Source organism: Cebus imitator, unplaced genomic scaffold (assembly GCF_001604975.1).
Source record: "Cebus imitator isolate Cc_AM_T3 unplaced genomic scaffold, Cebus_imitator-1.0 Scaffold220, whole genome shotgun sequence".
Lineage (NCBI taxonomy): Eukaryota > Metazoa > Chordata > Mammalia > Primates > Cebidae > Cebus > Cebus imitator.
In genome coordinates, this window is record NW_016107535.1 from 2,355,517 (window position 1) to 2,364,386 (window position 8,870).

The following is an 8,870-nucleotide window of genomic DNA, read 5'->3' on the forward strand; positions in this document are numbered from 1 at the left end:
CTAAAACTGTAAGAGTGGATGAGATTGCTCAGTGAGAAGGTATAGCTATCCAGAAACTTTCTGCAATAATGGAAAAGTCTATGATTTGTTAATTCTGTACTATCCGACAGAGTAGCCACTAGCCAAGAAATAACACAGGTGAATATTAGGAACCAAAATTTATTAATTAAATGTATTTAGCTACATGTGTCTAGAGGCTATCCTATTGGACAGCACAGGTGTAGAATAAAGAAAAGAAATGACTCAGAATAAAATCCTTAAAAATAGCAGTATTGCATATCTGATGTTATTTTGATGCCACCAAAGATAAGAAATAGCATATGCCTTATGAGTGGTTTGTTTTCTTCTATGTTTTATGGTAAATAAAATAAAATGATATAGAAGAGCTTATGTTTAAAACCAGCAGCTTCTCAACTCACTTATTCCAGCTTCCAACTTATTGAGAAACCATTTGAAGAATCTTCTTTCCGGTTCTGCCACTATAAATCCAAAACTCAAAAAAAAGTTCATATTTCTATGTATTAATTCATTAACAGTAGATATTATCTGTTAATTCCCATCTATGAAAGACTAAAACTTGAAACCATGCCTCAAAGTGTTAAAGATACCAGTGTGAGTTTGCAGGATGGCAGATAAGAAATGAAACAACTTCTTTAGTGTTGAAACTCTCTCCCGTTGTATGATAACTGAACCGGCTGAAATCAGCGGCAACCAATATGGCTGGCTGGAGTTTGTGCAGCAGCCTGCTGATGTCACAACCTGAGCTTCTACCGCGTGTTTCATACCAACTCCCCAACGACCTGCACATGCAATCAATGAGAATGAGATAGCAGGACGAGATAACTGCACATGCCCTAGGAATTTCCAGACCTTCCCTTTCCTTCCACCAACCACCTACTCATCTCAGAATCCACCCCTAAAAAGTTTTCTAATAAAATTACTGCCCTAAAGCCAGCTCAGGGAGACAGATTGGAGATGGACTCCTGTCTCCTGGTTAGTTGACTAGCAATAAAAAGCTTTTCTTTTCTCTAAAACCCCATGTCATAGAATCAACTTCTAGTATATAGGGCAGTGAGCCTCTTATGCTTGGTGACAGACTTAGTTTATGTACACTGTATTCTGCATCTTCTTCCCCTTTTCCTTTAAACACTTATTATTTTCACCAGTGAGTACCTTTGTTACTTAAATAATATGCTTTGCTTCTCTATCACGGTTAATTTCTATCTCATCTTTCCTCTATTAAAATAAAAATATTAGTGAGATAACCCAGCTTTTTTTCCAGCAAATTTTATTTTTTGCCTTCTTTCAAATATGTATTTTACTTCTGCATGATTCAGGTTGTAAGCTTTTACATTCTGTTCTGTGACCATATTAAATCATTTATGCTTGTCTGTATCTAAGTGATTCTGAGGGAGCTAGCGGTGGAGCTGGTGGAAGGAGGCAGATGAAACATAAATTATCTACCTGTTGACTTTAGTTCCCCATCTTACTTTACTGGTGCAAAAATAACTCATGGCCTATATGTCTTCAGTTTCAAAGATATATCATACTTTGTTTTGAGATTCTCTTTCAAGCCTACACTTTATTAATATCTTTGTTTTTCCAGTGACTTAGTCAAGTCATTCTATTTCTCTCTGCTTCCAATCAAAACAGAGAAATAGAAAGACTTGACTAAGGCCATATTACTGGGGAGTTGGAAAGTTGAGATCAGGTTTTCTGACAATGCATTACCTCACAAATCTGTTCTCACTGCTTCCTAGCAAATCAAGTTTGCAAAAAAAATTACGGGTTGGGCTTTTTGATTTATATTTACAGTCCACACTGCAGGCTGGAGCAAAGACACTTGAAGTTCGTGTGCTGTGACCACATTTTCTTTCAAGGAACTCTAGAAATGCCTCCAGGCATCTGGGTGCTTCACTAGCTCAAGGTGATAAACGCCTACCTATGTGTAAAGAGTCATCTAACATTCGTTCCCCCACCCCCTTTATTCTTTTTGATTGAATCTTACTCTGTCACCCTGGTTGGTTCAAGCAATTCTCCTGCCTCAGCCTCCAGGGTAGCTGGGACTACAGGCATGCGCCACCATGCCCGGCTAATTTTTGTATATTTAGTAGAGATGAGGTTTCACCATATTGGCCAGGCTGGTCTCAAACTCCTGACCTTGCGATCTGCCCACCTCGGCCTCTCAAAGTGCTGGGATTACAGGTGTGAGCCACCATGCCCGATTCGTCTAAAATTAAACTAACATTTATCAAGCACTTAGGTGTTGGCATCTAAGCTAGGATATTTCATACACATTATCTTATTTAATTCTTGCAACAGCCTCTGTAAGTAGAGAAATAGAGGTAGAATTAAAGAATTTGAATTTCAACAATTCAGCACTGTGTGTTTAGTCCTCTCCATCTGTAAAATGGGGTAGAATAATCTGTGCCTTAGATTTTCAAAAGACAAGTTGAATTTGGCAAAATTAAATGAGACTGAGTGATTTGGTTGCTTAGGAGACAGGCAATATACAAACATAACACTGATGAGTAATAGTGAAGTGTTACAAGCCTTTGTTCCTGCTACCCGTAATGCAGTTGACCCAAAGGGATTGGCAGTAGGGAAGTGTTTCTGGGTACATAGCAAAAGACTCCAAAGGCTCTTGTAAATTGCTAAATTCCAGTGAAGACAGTGCTGGAGTGACTGTATAACAGGATGGTTCCTGGTCACCCAACCCACCCAGGAAGCTTCCTGTCATTCTCAGTAATTCTGTGATTAACATAAAACCACTAAAGAGGGTATTCCAGGCAAAGGACAGATTACATACAGTTTCACAGAAACTGATGCTTTTACGACCTAGAGGGGGGCTTTTTGTGTTTTTGCTTTTTTTGTCTCGTTTTTTTGTAGAGGCAATTCTAAAATTCCTTAAGGGACTCTCAACTCTTGCTCTGTTGCCCTGTCTGGTGTGTAGTGGCACAATCATAGCTCACTATAGCCCAGAATTCTTGGGTTCAAGTGATCCTCCCACCTCAATCTCCTGAGCAGCTAGGACTATAGGTGCACACCGCCATTCCCAGCTAATGTTTATTTATTTTTTGTTGAGACACAGTCTCGCTATGTTGCCCAGGCTGGTCTTGAACTCCTGGGCTCAAACAATCCTCCTGCCTCGGTGTCCCAAAGTGCTAAGATTACAGGCGTGAGCCACTGCAGCTGGTCAAGAGTAGACTTTTTTTTTTTTTTTTTAAGAAAAAAGAATACAATATTATTAATACAAAATCAGTCACAAAAACGCATATTTTAAATGAAATATAAATCTCAATCAATTACAGATATTACAAACCTGACATTTAAAACAATTCAAAAACCTAAAAACCTAATGCCTTTATTTATTAACACATCTCTGTAATTCTTTATTCATGCTCATTATTGACTACATATTGCTGGGCCACCTCTTCATATAAAAATACAGTTTTTAAATTATCATTTTCTGTAAAGGAGATAGATAGTTTCATGTTATTTCAGTTGATTGAAATGTACTTTTATAAAATTATTGATAGTTTAGAAAAGTTTTATTTAGCTTCATGATTAATGGTGATTTTATACATTTTAAATATGCTCTTCAAATTCAGGAAAACATTTATAAAGTTCGTTGCACACATGAATCTGAGATTTGGAAGAATTTTCACAGGCTACCTCCTGGTTTGTATATTTTCAATCTCGTTTTACTTCACTCCTCTCATGCTTCCTGTGATGCCTACCTTAAGACACTTCCATTTTTCCATAGGAACTGAGCTTTGGCCCTGTTCTTCCTTTGAATTGTGGTATTAGTCGGCTGTAGTATTCTTGGAGGCCAGTCCTACATCAGTATTATCAATAACTTAACTTCTCATGAAAGTGACTGCAAACCACAGAATTACATTCTACGAAACCCCAGCTGAATGTAAACCCACCTTAGCTGCTTCTAAATCTGATCTCACAAATGCTGATGGCCATTTTAATGCTCAACAGGAGAGAAAGAGTCATGGAAGGAAAAATAGAATGGAAAGAAACAGGATTCTTAACCAATTGCAGTTGGTTAAGGATATTTCAAAAGTAAAATATTTACTTTTGAAAAACAATAATAATAAAAAAAAAAAAGGAAAGAAAAATGACAATGGAAACACATTGCTAAGGCCTTTTCCAGGTCCTTAGAAGGGACCATCAAACAGAGATATTCTGAAAACATTCTTAGTTTTTAAAATTGACACAAAATAATTATACGTATCTGTAGGATACATCATGATGTTGTCATATATGTAATGTAAGTGATCAGATCAGGGTAATTAACATATCTGTCACCTCAAAGATTTATCATTTATGCTGGGAACATTCAATATCCTCCTTCTAGTTATTCGAAGCTATGTAAAACATTATTGTTAATTAGAGTCATCTTACAGTGCTATAGAACACTAGAACTTATTCTTCCTATCTAACTATAATTCTATTTCCTTTAACAAATCTCTCCCCAGTCTCTCCTTCCCCCTGCCCTTCTCAGTCTCTAGTGTCCTCTGTCCTATGTTTTACTTTTATGAGAATAATTTTTTTTAGCTCCCACATTGAGTGAACACATACAGTGTTTAACTTTCTGTTCCTGGCTTATTTCACTTAATATAATGTCCTCCAGTTTCATCCATATTGCCATGGATGGCAGGATTTTATTCCTTATGATCGAATAGTATTCTATTGTGTGTATATACCATATTTTCTTTATCTATTTGTCTGCTGCTGGACACTTGGGTTGGTTCCATATCTTGGTTATTGTGAATAATGCGCAATAAACATGAGGGTGAAGATATCTTTTTTTTTTTACTTTCCTTTGCATAAATGCCCAATAATGAGATTGCTGGATCATATGGTCTTTCTAATTTTAGGGTTTTGTTTTGTTTTTTTCTGAAATCTCCATACTGGTTTCCATAATGGCTAAACTAGTTTACATTCTCAGCAGCAGTGTGTTCACCCCAACTCTTTCTAAAAATATTCTCACTAGTGTTTTTTTTTGTCTTTTTGATAATAGCCATCCTAACTGGGGTGAGATCGTATCTCATTGTCCTTTTGATTTGCATTTTTCTGATCGTTAATGATGTCGAGCATTTTAAAATATATTTGTTGACCGTTTGTATGTCTTCTTTTGAAAAAAAATCTGTTCAGATCATTTGCCCATTTTCTAATCAGATTGTGTATTATTTTTTATTTTTTCTGTTGAGATGTTTGAGTTGCATGTGTATTCTGGGTATTAATCCTTTATTGTGTAAATCATCAACTAATCTTCATTAGCTTCAGAGTAAAATCCACTCGGACTCCAGGATTGTGAAGGAGCAACACATTTGTAGTGTGGGAACTTGAATCTAGTTTTGGCTCTTCCACTGACTACCTGTGCCGACCTTGGGCAAGTTATTCACACCCTAGCCCTCATTCGTTCCTTTAAAAAATGAGAGTTCTGAATAGCTAACCCCGCTCCCCGCCCCCCCAACCCAGCCACACACACAGCAAATCCCTTCTGTCTTCTCTGTCATTGTTATAGCAGACAGAACTGGCTGCAATAGCAAAATATGCACAGATGGGGGCCTCCCCACGTTCATAGGCTCAGGACAGAGCATCTAGCCCTAAATGCAGGAGACAGAGGCAACCCTAGTCATTTCCACTCTGTTTTGGAAGCAGCTGCCTTGTCTTTCAAGAATGCAGTTAGACAGCTTTCTTTTTTTTTTTTTTTTNTTTTTGTTAAAGCAAAAGGTGTAGTCTTTCCAGGGACTTTAGTCCCCTTTGCTTCCCAGTGATCTGTGAGTCACTAAATGATTGATGGGGGGCTTGTTTCCATGGTGACCACTTCTGTCCTATCTAACAGCTGGAGAGCTTAACCTAACCCTGACACAGCTTCCTCAGTTGGGCTGGGCATCCACTTAACCAAAGCATTCAGGGCAGGACTTGACAGCTCTGAACTCTGGGCCATGGAAAGGATTCCAGAAGAAAGAAGGGTGGGAGCATGGTGAAATCAGTCATCTATGCTTTCATTTTTTCCACGAGTTAAAGTCTCAAGAATTATGTCCTAGCTAGAAAGAAACCTTGATAGCAAAGGAGTCTTGAGGAGCTCTTGAATACTGAATGAACCATTTCTTAGTGGATGGGGCTGTCCTGTGAGATTTCCCAATGCCATTTGCTTCTGATCTTTATGGAGTAATCTGTGATCCTCCCTGTCCCATTGGGCTAAGTTTGCTATACCTCAATAACTGCCACTTCTTAGCCACCAATCAACTCTGTTTCTGGGTCTGTGCTCCTCGTGTTGCCTTTTTTCCAGGCTTGTCAATATAAAAACAGGAGCCATTTGCTTGAATGGAGGGCTGTGCCTAAAAGTTAACAGACAGTCACAGCTGTGTTAGAGGATTCAGGCATGGAGCGCATTCTAAAATAGAACTCAGCCACAGAGGGCATGGAAACACGCCGTGCTCCAGGCTGCCAGGGAATGTAGCCCTGAAGCTTGGGTTTTTCACGCCTCAAACTCATTAAACCCCCAGCCTGCATTTCACACATCACATCCTTCCAGAATTTCTGGCTTCCTTCATTCAAACAGAGTACTCTTTTCTTCCTCAGGTGGCTTAATTGGTTCTTTACCAATTTGTTATTGATATTACTATTTATCCAAAATTTTCTGAATGCCATGACTATACAAGTGGGGAACAGAATGTTCCTGTGGAGGGACGAATTGCTCTGATTATTAGAATTACTGAATTATAAACATGTAGAGCTGGATAGGTTACTGAAAATCACGTGGTTTTATCAGCTTTGTCCTACAGTTTGAAAAAAAGAGGCCCAAAGGCTTTATAGTGACCTGGCTCATAGCCAAAAAAAGTAGAAACTGATTTTCTCCCCGTTTTTATTTCTACTAAGTTATTTAAAAAGTATTATTCTTAACATAAAATAATTTTGTGAATGTACTTAAGTTTTGTAGAAATAGGCAACGAATACAGTCATCTAGCTAAGTGATGTTATGTTTTGCTTTCATTTTAGAGTACCAACTGGCTTAGAAGTGCCAGATTGTACTCTAAAGAAATTATTACCTGATATACACAAACATCTGACATATTTGTTTTTATAATCCAAATATCCATATACAAACGTCAAAGTCAGTATCTAAATACATCAACACACACATACTTGTGCAAGTGCAATCTCTGGAACACTGGGTACCAAGAAAATAGATATGACAAATACTCTGCCCAGGTGGGTTCCTAGCATAATGAGAGGCTCAAGCAATGCCCCCTCCCCACCTCTGCCTGCTATAACTGTAAGATAAGGCATTGTTTTAAAAAGGTATAAGATTGTAGAGGGAAGGAAGGAGAGAGAATGGTTAATTTAAACTGGGATGTCCAGGGAAGTCTTTATGGGGAGATAGCATCTGAACTAGACTCTTAAAGAATGGGAAGGAATTTTGCATGTACACAAGGGCAGGAGAGTACTAATCTACGTAGAGAGATCCACGTGAATACAGCATAGAGGTGAGGGGGGCATTGAGAGCGTGGGCTCCAAGTTGTGAGCAGCTGTATCCCATAGCTGGGTGAAAAGAAGGAAGCACAAAACTCTACTCAAAAAAGGACATTGTTACAGAGTAACACCGGCATTTCCAACATGAATTTCCATAGTAGAGACAAACACACCAAACAGGTAAGATTTTCAAATCCAGAGACATCCTCATTTTAGCCGTATCCCTATCAAGAAGTCTCAAGATCTTCCTGCTTGTCGAGTTTTAAATCCTGGCTATGCCACTTGTTAACTCTGGGACTTCAGACAAATGACCTGATCCTCTCCAACCCTCCTTTTCTTATAATACACCTCATCCAAGGTGCATGTGAAAATTAAAATGACATAAAGCATGAACTTTTCTCAGTTATAGTACCTGGTACATATAAATATTTAAGTTCTTCTCCAACTGCCAAAGGCATGAAGATAGGCACATCGACTGGACTAGCTGGATCACTTCTTGGGGCTTGCGTTTAATTGTTGGCAAACAAGAGTCAGTATGGCAAGTCCCCCTGGAACCCTGGGTTTGCCCTGTCCTCAAATTCTGCGTGTTGTTTAATCTTTGCACCATTGGTGTTGGCAAACAAGAGTCAGAGAGGGTAATCAACTGTCCTGGTTATTCTAAGACTGAAGGGTTTCCCGGGACATAAGACTTTCATTACTAAAATTGTGACAGTCCCAAGGACCCAGGATGATTGGTCAGCCTACTTATGTAGTTAAGAGTGGAGCCTCTACAGCCTTACCATCCAGGTTCAAAAGTTAGTTTTGCCATTACCATGTGTATAACCTTGAGCAGGTTACCTAACACCCTGTGCCTCAGTTCCTTCTGAAAAATAAAGTTGGTAATAATAGTGCCAACCTTGTAAAGTTACATGAGGATTACGTAAATTAATATATGCAATGCTAGCTGTCAGTAGAAGATTCCAAGCTTTGTCTTCACTCAGCTACGTCTAGTTCCTTGGCCAATTATTTAAAAAAATAACTTCTTAGAAAGGAATCCAATTAATTTCTACTTGTGTGCTTACACATTCTCTTAAATTTACAAGGGACTGAAGTGAAATGGAAATCTCCTTGGAGTGCCCCTGGAACCCTGGGCTTGCCTTGTCCTCCAATTCTGTGTGTTGCTTGATGTTTGCACAATTGGGAGTCCTGGAAAGCTGTGTGAGAATGTGGAGGGAAATTTGGTCTTTTACTCAAGTTTTTTCCACCCCCCCCCCCGCAGGGGGCAGTGTAGGAAGAGCATGGACTCAGAGGACAGGGCTCTGTCTCATTGACCTTGGCCATGGCCTTTCTGTCTCTGGATCTCAGTTTCCTAATCCTTTAACATGAGGGGTTGT